The 15,680-nt window shown below is 37.0% G+C and overlaps 1 long non-coding RNA gene and 2 gene segments (V, D, J or C); 2 read left to right on the top strand and 1 right to left on the bottom strand.

Moving 5' to 3' along the window:
* Positions 1 to 1,523: 1,523 nt before the first annotated feature.
* Positions 1,524 to 2,181, top strand: LOC307161826 (T cell receptor alpha variable 21-like). The segment is given in 2 exons: positions 1,524 to 1,641; positions 1,832 to 2,181.
* Positions 2,182 to 3,376: 1,195 nt separating this feature from the next.
* LOC307162233 lies at positions 3,377 to 8,140 on the bottom strand. Its single transcript, XR_013821876.1, has 2 exons — positions 8,021 to 8,140; positions 3,377 to 3,441 (listed from the first exon to the last, which is right to left on the bottom strand). It is a non-coding gene; the product is annotated as an uncharacterized lncRNA (long non-coding RNA).
* A 1,118-nt stretch (positions 8,141 to 9,258) lies between these two features.
* On the top strand, positions 9,259 to 9,749 carry LOC307161825 (T cell receptor alpha variable 13-1-like). The segment is given in 2 exons: positions 9,259 to 9,274; positions 9,388 to 9,749.
* The last annotated feature ends 5,931 nt before the right edge of the window (positions 9,750 to 15,680 follow it).

The raw sequence follows: 15,680 nt of genomic DNA, 5'->3' as shown, positions 1-15,680 counted from the left end.
CTATATTGTCAAAAGTTTTGGGACGTCTGCCTTTACATGCACATGAACTTTAATGACATCCCATTCTTAATCCGTAGGGTTTAATATGGAGTCGGCCCAGCCTTTGCAGCTATAACAGCTTCAACTCTTCTGGGAAGGCTTTCCCCAAGGTTTAGAAGTGTGTTTATGGGAATTTTTGACCATTCTTCTAGAAGCGCATTTGTGAGGTCAGGAACTGATGTTGGACGAGAAGGCCTGGCTCGCAGTCTCTTCTCTAATTCATCCCAAAGGTGTTCTATCTACCAAACTCGCTCATCCTTTATGGACCTTGCTTTGTGCACTGGTGCGCAGTCATATTGAAACAGGAAGGGGCCATCCCCAAACTGTTCCCACAAAGTTGGGAGCATGAGATTGCCGGACAGAGAAGCGTGACGTGCTTTACACCACTGCATCTGATGCTTTGCATTGCACTTGGTGATGTAAGGCTAGGATGCAGGTGCTCGGCCATGGAAACCCAGTCCATGAAGCTCTCTACACACTGTTCTTGAGCTAATCTGAAGGCCACACAAAGTTCGGAGATCTGTAGCTTTTGACTCTGCAGAAAGTTGGAGACTTCTGTGCATGCGCTGACCCCGCTCTGTGATTTTACGTGGCCTACCACTTCGTGGCTGAGTTGCTGTTGTTCCCAATTGCTTCCACTTTGTTATAATACCACTAACAGTTGACCGTGGAATATTTAGTAGAGAGGAAATTTCATTATTGAACAGATGGCAACCTATCACGGTACCACGCTTGAATCACTGAGCTCCTGAGAACGAGCCATTCTTTCACAAATGTTTGTAGAAGCAGTCTGCATGCCTAGTGCTTTATTTTATACAACTGTGGCTGTGGAAGTGATTGGAACACCTGAATTCATTCAATGATTTGGAGGGATGTCCCAATACTTTTAGCAATATAGTGTATGTTGACAGACAGGTAAGACATCTTTGCATTCGGATCGAATTCAATGATTGGGCGGACATTTTTTGGTCCTGAGACTTCCACAATAGACATCTTCTATTCATGGGCGTAGTTTGTGGGGGTGGGGGGCTACTTTGAGATTCTGTTGATAAACATGTTTATAGTGCATGTTTTCACATGTTTTCAACATGTTTATTGCAAGCCCTGCAACAATAGACATAGTGCAAGTCGATTCATGTGAGATGTATCTGGTTGCCATGACAATCTCACGCTTGCTCTATGCAATCAGTAAAACTATTTAAATGATACAAGGAGTGCGAATTTGTAAGTTTACTATAGAAAAGCTAAAATGTATTTAAAAGTGACTGACCAAATCGACTGCTTTAAAGCTAATGATTATTCTTGAGATTCTGAGTTTTGAAGAATTGTCTTAGTATTGTCTCCTTAACAGCTGACCTTGTGTTCAACACAGAATATTTCTGTCACTGTGAACTATCTATCTATATAATCATATATATAGCCAAAATGTATTTCACATTCTTCCATGTATGACATGTTTTGTGTAATCATAATCACACTGAGATATGTGGGTGGAGCTTCAAGAGATTGAGTTGGCATTCATCTCTTATGATTTCAGTCTGTTCTTCAGCAGTGCAAAAATGAGATCGCTTTTTTACCTACTTGTACTATTAGCCATTCAGGGTGAGTAGGATTGAGTAACTTCTTCATTATTTAATACTATTTGAATTCTTGTATATTTACAAAAACATTACTATTTATTTATGTAAATACATAAATAAAAAATAATAATAATTCATAACTGTTCAGATTATAGATAATGATAATGGCTGAATATTTTTTTTATTTATTTTCTATTTTTCTCTATTTGCAGAATCCTTTGGCCAGTCAATAACACCATTGCAGACCACAAAACATGCCACTGAGAGAGAGCAAGTCCTTCTCTCATGCAAATATGATAGCCAAGCACGTACTTTACAGTGGTATCAACAATATCCTGGATCCAGACCTCAGTTTCTGCTCCTTGTTTATGAATCAGGCAGTGTAACACACGCAGAACCCCCTTTCCCAAGACTGAATGCCAGTGTGGATAAGGTGGAGAAGCAGGTAGATCTGCAGATCTCTTCCGCTGCAGTCACAGATTCAGCGCTGTACTACTGCGCCCTGGCGCCCACAGTGACAGGAAGAACAGCCACACTGTACAAAAACCTCTATGAGGAGTAATGTTAAACTAATGTTAAAGTCAGCATACAACTTTTCTTCCCTATTGAGACGCATCTCTGAGTGATGTAGCTACTTAAACAAGAAAAAATGTAGGGCGAGATTTGATTTTGTCCATTGGAAATTGACTGGATCTTTGTGGTTTGCTATTGCTGTGATCTCATGTGAGTGACAGGTTGTCCCGCCTTCACGTCGGAAAACAACTCATCAGAGATGGCAAGAGATCTTGCCAAGAAGGCGAAGTTATTTTGATCAAAGATTATGAGGACACATAAAAAAAAAAATGATGTGCACAGTTGAATCATATATACTAAATATTGCAATATTCAATTAAAAAAAGACAGAATTGTCCGTTTTGATTTTATGGAGACTTTAAATGTCCTGTAAGAATATAATAGAATTAAAATGAAAGACAATATCATGTGTTCTTAACCTTCCATATAATCTAATAGTATTGGTTTAACGTCACTGTTGTGATCATACACTTAAATAAAGATTTTGGATCTTTGACTTAAACAATATAATACTTTAATATATTGCTTTCTCTTCTTTTGAAGTTTGAAAGAAAGGTAATATATATATATAAAAAATAAATAAAAGTTTTGCTTTCAAACAAAAAAAGAGGAAGATTTTACACTTGCAAAGCTTGGCATTTTCAGAAAAGTTTAATTTAATTATAGAATTCTAGCCTCATTTTTTAATATCATTCTTCAGTTAATGAAATAGTATTTGTGTCAATCTTATTTCAAGACCAAACTAAATCTGATAAAGATAGCGCTATGTCTCTGAATGCTTTCACTGATTGTTATGGGTGGAGCTTTGAAGGATCTCACAAAAATCTCACAATTCTGTCTGCAGTTTTCATTCGTGGTTCAAGATGATGCTCCTGTGCTCTCTGCTTGTGTTTTCAGTAATGCAATGTAAGTAGCTTTGTTTAAAACTGAAATAGAAATTAATTGTATTTTATGCAAGTTCATAGTATTCATTTGCTATTTGATTTACATTTTCTGAACGTCTTCATCTTGTTATTCTTCCTAACTGAATGTTTTCTATTCTATGCAGATACATTTGCGCAGTCAATAACACCATTGCAGAATAATATGCTTGTAACTGAGGGGAAGCCGGTCACTCTCTCATGTGAATATAATGGCAGTGCAAACAGTCTGCATTGGTATCGACAATATCCTGGATCCAAGCCTGAATTTGTGCTCCTCGTCCTGCAGTCATCCTCAAACCATGTAACATATGCAACTCCCCGTATCCCTGGAATGGATGGACAAATGAGTATGAGTGAAAAACGTGTGTATCTAGAGATCTCCTCTGCTACAGTATCAGACTCTGCTGTGTATTACTGCGCCCTGCAGCCCACAGTGACAGGAAACACTAGAACACTGTACAAAAACCTAAAGAGAGAGAAAGAACATAATATCTGTCTTTTATCATAGACTCATGTTTGTTTGCAGATTGAGCAGATTAAATTGATTGAACAGATTGGAATTGTCAAAATGCTTGAGTACTTTCCATAAATAAGAAATTCAAAAAAAAAAAAAAAAGCTTTATAAATAATGTAAAAAAATAATGGACATTTTAACATTAACATGGTAAAATGAATAGATAATACTTCGTGGGCAAGATTATAGGTTTACATTTACATGAGTGAATAAAGGGAATGTGAATGTATTTTGTCCTGTAACTGGTCACCCTTTTATTTTGTCTCTCTTAATTTTTAATCTCTTTCACGTCATTTTAAATCTCTTTCACTATAAAAAGAAACATAGCTAAACTTTCTGGACAAAATTGTGCATTTAGTGGTCCAGTAAAGTAACAGTGTTCTTTGTGCCCAACAACTTTATTTTATATAAATTGGTTGCCCAAATTCAAAACCCTCATACAACACCCTTACACTCTTAAAAATAAAGGTCCCAAAAGGGATTTTTGCAGCAATGCCATATATAGAACAACCATTTTTGGATTCCCCAAAGAACCTTCCAGTGAACAGTTTGAAAAAAAAAAAAATAAATAAAAAGTCAGTGTCAAGAAAATTACAGAGCCCCAAAAGGGACATGGTGGTTGAAAAAATATGGGATGGGAGGAAAGAATATATTTCAAGGCTTTCACATTCACCCAAGACACTTTGCGTGGGGTCACAAAGAACTAAAATGTTTTGAAAGACCACGTTCAATTTCTTGGGGGAACACGAACATTTTGCGTAAGAATGCAAAGTTTGTTTGGGAAAGCAAAACATTTAAGATGTCCTACAAAATATGCTGTACCTTGAATTACATTGTTCTCTCACAGCTGATTGATTTAAATTCATTATTGCAGCCACAAGGTGGCATTATGTCCATACATAAGTCTCATAACACACTAGCCTTGCCATTAGTGATGCTTATGTTTCATCTATAGCACTGATATAAACTGGTATAAAATCAACAGTAAAATATACCTTTTACATCAGGCAAACTACTTGTCCTTAAATAGCTACTGAAATTAGTAATACATACTAATCAGTAATCTGTAAAGTAATAGCATAAAATGTACAGCAGATGGCAGCGTTCACTCAGATTACAGAAGATTTGAACCTTGGTGTAACAGTGCCCAGAATCAGCCAAAATCTCTTAGTTATAAAGTTTGGGCTGCTTGAGGATCCATGATGTTTCTATGCAATGTCTGGTTCATTCTTCTCTTTTCAGGTAAGCTATCTGACATTTTTAAGTAAACCTTCCAAAAATAAGTCATCATTAGACATCAATTATTTGTGTTGAATGGGTAATAAACTGCCATGCTCTGCCTGTTTCAGGTGATATAAGTGGAGAAGGAATAGCGCCTCTCTCCTCATCTGAATTTGTTAGCACTGCTGACTCTATCACTTTGGCCTGCAAATACAATGGGTCATACAGCAGTGATTCTCTCCTGTGGTATCGTCAATACAGCAGCTTTAAACCAGAGTTCTTGTTTCTGGTTAGTGAAGCCAATCTTGAGCAGCCAGCTGACCCTCCGATACCTGGAGTGTCTGCTAAATTAAATGAGGAGAAAAATCGTGTGGATCTGAAGATCTCCTCTGCTTCAGTTACGGACTCTGCAACGTATTACTGTGCCCTGCAGCCCACAGTGACAGGAAACTCAAAACCCCTGTACAAAATTAAGATGAAACATCTAAATAGAGCACGATGCTCTATATATATATGCGTAAAACTGCAACCACAACATGTAGCCTACATAACTGGAAAGCTAAGCAGAAGGTCGAGCGGTTTACCGTTTCAGGTGAAAACAAATATATCTAAAATATATCATATTTAAATGCTCTGAAAGTTGATGTGGCAATACAGTACATTCCACTATCATGCATTTCTAGTGATTAAACTGTTACTTGTCAATCAAGTGGCAATACAGATGCTTTTTCTCATCTATTACTGAAGTGACAGACCCTGTTCTGAAAGATGTTCCCCCAATTAAATCTTATGTTGTATATGATCTCTTTTGTATAGCTATAATCCTATAAAAGATGCATATTAATGAACAGATACAATTACTGAAGGTGCCCTAATATTCTTCTTCTTCTGTGAAAAGTTATTAGTAAAAGCAACAAAAGAAAAACTTTTTTTTTTATTTAGAGCTCCTGTAATGAAGTGAAACACCCCGATCTAGACCTGGAGTGGGACAAGAAATGCAGAAACATTCATCTGACTCAGAGGGTGGAGTTTTGTGTCTCTGAATGGATCTCACTAAAGTGCAGTTGCCCATTTTATGTGATGAAACAGACATCATGATTTTGGCATCCAATACATCAACCATTATGTTTATTTACACACTTATGACTTTATGGATCCATCTGGGTGAGATAAACTCATGCACACACATTTTGCCTTCCTCTAAATTAATATAAGTAATGTTGAATTAAATCTGAATCTTATGTAATTTTATTTAATGACTCCAGTCGAGCTGCTTCCCTATAACCAAACTATTTTATTTTGTTAGGTGAGACAGAGGCAAATGCAATCTTCCCACTATCACCTATAAAGAGCACTGTTGTAGGTGGAAATGTAACTATATCCTATAGTTACAAAGGATTCAATGGAAGTGTGCTAAATGTACAGTGGTACAAACAATATGGAAGATCAAAACTAAAGTTTATTGTCTACAGCTATCCACAGGGAGGTCCAGCCTTACCCATAACCATAGCGTGTCATGATCTTCTGCCAAATTTGATCAAGACCTTCAACAAGTGGATCTAAAGATCTCAAATGTTGCTTGGCCAGATTCAGCTGTGTATTACTGCGCACTGCAGCCCACAGTCACAGAACACTAAGAGCTTACCATACAACAACATCATATACTTTAGATTTAAGGCATTACATGTCAGAGGTGTTTTTTTTTTTTTTTGGGAGATTTCAAATTCATACAGGACATGATTTGGAGTCAATCCCAGTAGGCTACCATAACAATTCAAATGGTTGATAAATGAAAAACAACATTTCTTCACAAACTATGTAGCAACACACTTCTCCTTAATTCACAGATGCCCTTATGACACATTTAAGATGGATATTATGTGGATGTCTTTACTTGTTTGTTGGAATGAGTTGTTTTCAATTACCAATAAATATGAGAACATTTTCAAACCAAACCAAATCTTTTTCTTTTTCTCTTTTTTTTTTTTTTTGCAATTGCAATTGCAATAAAGAAGTGAGAGGTAATTTCGGTCATTTCTAAGAATCAATAGACTAGAGGGTCCCACAATCCATTGGGTGGAGCTTGGTGAGAAGGGGTACAGCAGAGGGCAGTCCTGTGTTTCCCCAGAGCTCATTTTGTATGTCATCTCCACCAGTCATAATGTTTTTGTTTTGCTTCACCATTTTTGCACTTCTTACAGGTACAGTATTTACATTTGATATTTACATTTGTTAATATATCTATATACCTCTATAAAAATATACTAATGAAGAATTAAAATACTGAATGTTCCCCAATAATACTATTCCTCTGTTGTTTATATTTTCCCAGAGAGTGTTTTTGCAAATGCAATTACACCCATATCTCCTGAAAATCTTGCTTTAGAAGGAGGAAAGACGACTCTTTCCTGCAACTACAATGGAAGTAATATACAGAGTTTGCAGTGGTACAGACAGTATCCCAACACTGCCCCTGAATATCTCTTGCAAGCTATTGAAAATCTGGGTCCCGTGGAGAAGGACCGCTATGCCGCTGAAGCGCTGAAGGACAAAAAACAACTAAATCTGGAGATCTCCAAAACTGAGATAGCAGACTCTGCAATATACTACTGTGCCCTGGTGCCCACAGTGACAGGAAACCCTTCTACACTGTACAGAAACATGAGATGATGAAAAATTAATAACGTCTTGAGCAAACTTTCTCAAATTTTAAACAATATCAGAACAACAACATCTGTCACCAAACAAAATGTTTATCTCTTTGAAGTCTTGTCACATATACAAGTACAAGTCCAGTATTTATCAGAGAAAAACGACTCAAGACCTCAAAGAGGGTGGAGCTCTCTCACTAAGAGGGTGATACAAAGTTTCTCTATGTTTACTGTCATCACTCCAAAGATCACCCATCATGTTTCTCTTTTGTTGGATATTTTCATTATTCATCGGTAAGAGATGTTCTAATTTTCAGGGTATCATCCCCCAATATGCTAAAGAATGTGAAGTAAATTTCGAGCAACCAATGCTTGAGTTTATGATGACAATATCTAATTCCTGTTTTATTAACAAACTTGCATTTCTCTCTTTTTTTTTACAGGAATTTCTTTTGCAAACACAATATACCCATTATCCTCTGAAAAGCATGTTTTCAGAGGTGAAAATGTGATTCTTACTTGTAACTACAGTGTTGATGTAGATAATCTGCAATGGTATCGCCAGAATCCTGGATCTCGACCTGAGCACCTCATTCTCATCACAGAATATTCAGATCCTGATCCTTCACTTCGTCTGTCAGCAAAAGCTAAAAAAGACATAAAACAAGTGAATCTTACAATCTCATCTGCTGAAGAAACAGATTCTGCTCTGTACTACTGCGCCCTGCAGCCCACAGTGACAGTGACCTGGGAACACTGTACAAAAACGTGGGATGTATTACATTTGTGTTAGCATTGATTTTATTATTATTTTTTTTTTTTTTAAAGCAGAAACTATTAAAGACATCATAGACTAAAAATATATTTCCCAGACCAGTTCATTTCAAACCATTTTAATGTGTTTGTTTGGTGTTTCAAAAGTAAAGTCACTCACTCAGCCCAGAAGAGGGCGCTGTGCTCCACACACTGTAGTCCTCATGCATATCATGATCACACAAGTCTTTGACATCCAGAAGCAAGCCAGTTATTTCCTCAGAGCATAGCATTATAGTCAATGATGATTATAGAAATCTAAATCCTGATCCATTCATCACTATTTTTTAAATTGAACAATTTTGATATTCAGATAAATCATAAAAATATTGCATAGGCCTACTGTATATATATATATATGTGTGTGTGTGTGTGTGTGTGCGTGTGTGTGTGTGTGTGTGTGTGTGTGTGTGTGTGTGTGTGTGTGTGTGTGCTTAATTCAGATTAAAGTAAAAAACTTTTAAATTGCCAAAAGGTGAAGCTCTAGACTCAAATCATATTGTTTTAGTCAGTCAGAGTCTGTCATATCATGCTGCTCTGTGCAGTGTGCACTTAATATATTTTTGGAGCTTGCAGATGAAATTTATCCCAACATTAATTAATAAATAAAGTGATACTGCTTTGCAGGCGTGATACAAAATAGCCTAAATAATTGACTCAAAATAAAAATCCTGTATATTTACTCACTCTCACGTTTCTCCAATACATCAGACACTCTACAGTACACCATATAAGGAGAAGAAGGCGGAGCAGAAAACAACAGCACACAAATCTCATATAGATTTCACTTAGATTTGAATGTAGGCCTATGAAAGTGAATAAGATTTGAGAACTTACAGTAGAAAAGTCTCACAGGTCACAGGGTGTGGCTACAAAAGAAACACAGAAGGCACTTGCTCTTTTTCTATCCCAGTATTAGAATGCTGTTTTTTTACTTCACAGTCATGGCACTTCTTTCAGGTGATTGATTTATATTTATTTCAAAGCTATAAATGTTGTCTTTGAGCATATACAAATATTTTTTCCCGATGCTGAATTAATGTTATTTTTTTCTTCTGTTGTTGTATTTCCAGACAATGTTCTTGCAAATGCAATAACATCCCAGTCAACTGAAAAGCCTGCTTTAGAAGGAGAGAAGACGACTCTTTCCTGCAACTACAGTGGAACCACTATTAACAGTTTGCAGTGGTACAGACAGTCTTCCAACACTGCCCCTGAATTTCTCTTGCAAGCTTTTGAAAATCTGGGCCCCGTGGAGAAGGACCGCTATGCCGCTGAAGCGCTGAAGGGCAAAAAACAACTAAATCTGGAGATCTCCAAAACTGAGATAGCAGACTCTGCAATATACTACTGTGCCCTGGTGCCCACAGTGACAGGAAACCCTTCTACGCTGTACAGAAACATGAGTATGATCCTCATTTCAGAAAATATCTGAACAACAACACCTCTCCCGCAACCATGCAAAAGATTCAAATATGATACTGCAAGTTTATATCACAAAACTGTCTCATTCTGCTGTGATCAACAGCATTAAACTGACCCTTCTGTGTTCTTAAACTTGCAGGATTTGTTTTCTTCCACAGAATTATTATTTTATTACTTATGTTTTCTTTTCCATTTTGACAAACTACACAATGTGTGTCTTATGTCTTTTATTACCATAGCATAGTGTGCAAGATGTCCTTTTTAATAAATGGAAGTGCATGTTGCTTTAAAAAACAACAACAACACTAACCATTACCCATTTATAAATGTATTCTAATAAACTTTACATCTAATAAATTAGCAATCAAAATGTATGTGTGTGTGTGTGTGTGTGTGTGTGTGTGTGTGTTTGTGTGTGTGTGTGTGTTTTCAGGTAGAGGAAAGACACATGGGACAGAGGGTGGCGCTCTCTCACAAAGTGTTTAATGTGCAAGAGGCTGTCTCAGAGTCACTCGAATTTGCCATCACTCCCTCATTGTAGACCATCCATTATGCTTCTCCTTTGTTGGATATCGTTTTTATTTATAGGTAGGTGTTTTCATTTTTAAAAGCTTGATAAAGATTTATAAAATGAAAATGTAGTATATGTAGCAGCATTAAGTGGAGCAATTTATACATGTATTAATGCCTAAATAAGTTTTCTGTTTAATGAATAAAGATGCATGTCCCTTTTTTTTTACAGGAAATTCCTCTGCAAACACAATATACCCATTATCCTCTGAAAAGCATGTTTTCAGAGGTCAAAATGTGATTCTTTCCTACAGCGTTGATGTAAATAATCTGCAATGGTATCGTCAGTATCCTGGATCTCGACCTGAGCACCTCATTCTCATCACAGAGTATTCAGATCCACCTGATCCTTCACTCCGTCTGTCAGCAAATGCTACAAAAGAAATCAAACGTGTTGATCTTATGATCTCCTCTGCTGAAGTGTCAGACTCTGCTGTGTATTACTGTGCCCTGCAGCCCACAGTCACAGGAAACACTAGAACACTGTACAAAAACCTGTGATATATTCAATCAGATTTAACATGCATTTGAAAGCCTTAGCATTAAAAACTTGCTGTTAAATACTAAATAAAAATTTTCAGTTGTGAACATTTGTCCAGTGTCTTTCAATCAAACAGCAGAAACACCAACTAAAAATGACCAAATAAATACAAGTGAACAAAAAAACACAGAGGCATAATGTATTATCAGTATTACACAGTGGTGTCAAAAAGTCTGAGACGCTATAGTGAAAATACCTCTTTTCCATTTTTTGTTTAATTTAATACAGTTATAATAATTTTTTCAGTGATGTCCAGCATTATTTGAGAATATTCCAAAAAGCACCATACTTCAGTGGAAACAGGAAAATCTGATTTTTGCATGGTCAGTGTCATAAATCTGTTTTTTATTTATTTATTTATTAGTGACCCAGAAATGTATTTATTTTTCAGATTCTTGGAGCCTATAGTATATATAATGAAGCTGAAACGTTTGAAGCAGTCATTCAGAAGCAGAAGCTGCTTCACTGTATAATTCATGACTAAACTATTCCACCTGCTACTCAATCTTTGAAGTTCATCTTACATTAGTCACTGAAAATAACTGTATTCATATTTATACAGTAAATCTTTCACCATAGAAAACAATTTCCTTATGAATAGTCTCAATAGAATATAAGTCTGTTGTTGCTCACTTCCTTGCCACAGGGTGGAGCTCTGCAGAATGTTGTTAGAAAGCAGCTCAAGTTAAATGTGATTGACTCAAGGTTGAGTGTAACACTTAAAGCATTCAGTGACTCGAGTCTCGAGGTTGAGTGAATTCTACTGAACAATGGCCAGGTTTACTGTAGTCTTGTTTGTATTTTCACTGCTTAAGGGTAAGTAATACTTTTAATTCTGATTGTTGTATTAGTGTCAACAGCATGCTGACCAAACGTACACAATCTGTATCAAGTATTTAACAGTTCTGTTGAAGAGTAATTACTTTAATAGATTTTCTCTCTTCTTCTTTTACAGAGAGTGCTGATGCATATGCAATAGAATCTCTCTCACCAGAAAAGCATGTTTCAGTTGGAGAAAGTGCTATTATCTCTTGCAAATACAGTGGACTTGGGCCCAGCTTCCAGTGGTATCGCCAATATCCAAGATCCAGACCAGAGTTCCTTATTTTTCATACAGAGACTGATGTTTCATCCGAACCCACTTTACGTCTCACAGCGATACCCAAAAAAGAAATGACAGAAGTGTATCTGGAGATCTCTTCTGCTGAAGTGAAAGACTCTGCTGTTTATTACTGCGCCCTGGTGCCCACAGTGACAGGAAACACACCTGCACTGTACAATAACATAAAACATTAACACATCTTGTATTATACAAAAATTGTGACACGCCAGCATCCAATCACCTACAATAAATTATTGATGAATAAAACGCTGTCGGGTCTTTTCATTTTGAGAAAAAAACAGCCCATCAGAGAAAATAAAGTCTCAGCAAGAGGGTGGAGCAAATTCACAAAGACCTGAATGTGTGAAAGGCTGATTCAGTTGAAGTATTCCTGCTTTGTTCTTTACAATCACTCTTCATCAGAAACCATCATGTTTCTCTTTTGTTGGATACCACTGTCATTATTCATAGGTAAATCATTTCTTATATTATTTTTGTTTATTTAAAAAAAAAAAAGAGTGGTATATTTTATATAAAATGGTGACTTTAGTATCAGTTTAATAAATATATATATGCCTTTTGTCCATTACAGGAAATTCCTTTGCTGACACAATACAGCCATTGTCTTCTGAAAAACATATTTTCAGAGGTGACAATGTGACCCTGTCCTGTAACTACAGTGGCTTTGTATATAACCTGCAATGGTATCGGAAATATGTGGGATCAAGACCGGAGTTCCTGATACTTGTAAATGAAAATTCAGAGTCTTCTGAGCCTTCACTTCGTCTGTCAGCAAAAGACTCAAAAGACAAAAAACAAGTGAATCTTACGATCTCTTCTGCTGAGGTGTCAGACTCTGCTCTGTACTACTGCGCTCTGAGGCCCACAGTGACAGAAAGCCCAGAAACACTGTACAAAAACCCTGATTCCAGTCATGTGCCTTTGTGCTCTTACTGATTTTACAGTTCAGTTTGACATCTCAATAAATAATCCAAAACCTTCTTTAAGTTTTATTTGTGTGGAAAGCTTTAATATGATGTTTGATTTCAATTTCTTAAAATGGAGAAGAAATATGCAATGAATCTTCACATGAGGTGTTCCAGTAATTTCCATGTGCATACACACATTTTAGTTTGTCTCATTTATAAGAAAGCTTCAATAACTTAAAATGAATGTTTTCTAATTTTTTACAATTTTATTTTCTTTCGTTCATTTTTTCTAAAAACCAACAACTGAAAAATCTATAAATCGTGACAACAGCTTTAAGATGGATGCATGCAAGAACCTTCTATTGTGATCAAAGTCTTTTTTAGAGGGTAAAAATACAAAAACTGTGCAAGTCTTTGGTGATTCATGAAGGCCTGAATGTGTTTGTTTTCACCCAGAAGAGTGTGTTCTCCTCATTTCTGTAGTCCTCAAGTACACAAAGAGTTCAAGACTCACCATGGAAGATCAAATCTTGCCACAGGGTGGAGCTCCAGACTTAAATCACAGTGTTCCAGTGAAGAAAAGGCACATCTGAGTTTGTCACTTCATTCCATCATGCTGCTCTGTGCACTTGTAATATTATCAGTACTAGCAGGTGAGATTCATTTATTCTATTCACCACCACACTTTTCATTTAAACATGTTAATATTAAATTTATCTGATCACAATAGTGAATTTAGTATGTTTTTTTCTTCAGGATATTCTCTTGGTGATCTAATAACTTCTCATGGTCCTGAAAAAGAAGCTCAAGATGGTAACAGTGTTACTCTCTCCTGTAACTACAGTGGTGCTGTTTACAATCTACTGTGGTATCGCCAGTATCAGAGATCCAAACCAGAACTCCTTCTCTACATGACTGAATGTTTGTAACGTTTCTTTCTGTTCATGTTTGCAGGAGTGATAGCTGAGGATCTGATTTGGCCAAATATGGGTTCAAATCTCATCATGAGAGAAGGAGAGTCTGTGACTCTGAGATGCTCATATGAAACAAGCAGCAGTAATGTTAGACTTTACTGGTACAGACAGTATCCTAGAGAGCTTCAGTATTTAATGATTCAGGCGGCTGTATCCCAATCATCCAGTCAACTCATTAATAAAGATCTGGCTCTGTCAGATGCAGCTCTATATTAGTAGAAGCCCAGTGATATAAAGTCTATGTGAAGCTGTACAAAATCTCAAATTCATTTTTCACTTTGAACATAACTGCTACCCATAATATTTCATGCAACACCAGTGTATGGTATATGTAAGAGATTATTACTGCCTACAAAGCATTATAAAAGTGCACATTCAAGTGTAAAACTGATCATCAGTGTTGATGAAGATCTGTGGCTTCTGTTCTGTTTTGAACTGTGACACCTGCTGATTTATTTCATTTCTCTGTATTTCCTCAACCGACTGCAAACAGCATGATGTCACAGTCATGTTCTAGGTGTGTTCGACTTGAAGCGGCGCTGGAAAGACTGATCGGTGTATGACATCAAAGTACCGCGAGAGCGATGAGAGAGCAGACAGCTCTGTATGCTTTTGAAACGCTCTCGCGGTACTTAGAGGTCATACACCGATTGTTCTACGCAGTGATGCTTTAAGTCGAACATACCCCTTTAGTTTCTAGTCTTAGATTTCATTATCTGTATTTGCCTGTGTTTGAGTCATTCATTAGTTGTCGTGGTTTTCTCATTTTTTCCTCACCTTTTCCCGTTTCTTCGATTGCCAATGCCATCCTCCTAAGCCCTCTGGGTCTCCATTTCATTGTTAAAGTTACATAGTTATGTCTAGGCTATGCTATCGCTCTTTGTGTTTATTAAAAGTCTATTATTATCGTTCATCCTGCACCATGCATTATCCTTGGACTTAACTACACCCAACCCATGACAAGTGACTCTTTTGAAAAGGGCAGATTTACTAAACAAGGCCAAAGACCACAATTCTATTAAAGAGGATATGAGACTGGAAAGTTCCGGGGTGATTTACTGACAATGCGCAAATTTAAAGGTACACTGTATAGGAATTTCTCCCATCTAGCGGTGAAATTGTATTTTGCATTCAAATGAATAGTGCTGTCTAGCGCCTCGCTTTTCAAATGCGTGTTGCATCTACGGTAGCCGTTATGTAGCCTACCAATAAGCTATGACAGCATGTCTTACAATAGCATGCCATCGAGTTTAACTATATGTTCTACTGTTATGCTGCCTATATAATGAATTACACAACCAAGCAATGAAAAAAATGCTTGTAATTTAGGCCGCAACATTGACTTGCCTGTCGAGAAGAAAGCAGGCAACTTCAGCGTCCCTTTCAAAGTCTTTCTCCTTCATTAGCTCTTTCCACCTGGGAAAAGCTATCCCGATATTTTTTCCCTCTTGTTTTTTGAATTCGCTTTAGTAAATCACCTTGCATGATTTATTTAAATGCTCTCCCCACATTTTGCGTCGGAAAGGAAAGCTCCCCTAAAAGCACATGCAGGGTTGCCAACTCTCACGCATCTGGCGTGACACTCACGCTTTCAGCATCAATCTCACGCTCTCACGCACACGCAAGAAATGTCACGCCAAAATCCATTTTTCTCCCCTCTCAATCCGTTAATTTTCTGTTGATGACTAGACCACTGCGTATTAATTACAGTAGAGGAGTTTAAGGCCCACAGCTGTAATATCTGCCTTCAACGTTCTCACAGCAGTATTCTGATCGTTGATTCGCTGAAAACCTTGCACCTGATACGTCAGTTGCGTGTGAGAAG

Source organism: Squalius cephalus (assembly GCF_949319135.1).
Source record: "Squalius cephalus genome assembly, chromosome: 7".
Taxonomy (NCBI): domain Eukaryota; kingdom Metazoa; phylum Chordata; class Actinopteri; order Cypriniformes; family Leuciscidae; genus Squalius; species Squalius cephalus.
The sequence above is the reverse complement of the archived record's forward strand: the minus strand, read 5'-3'. Positions and strand labels throughout refer to the sequence as shown.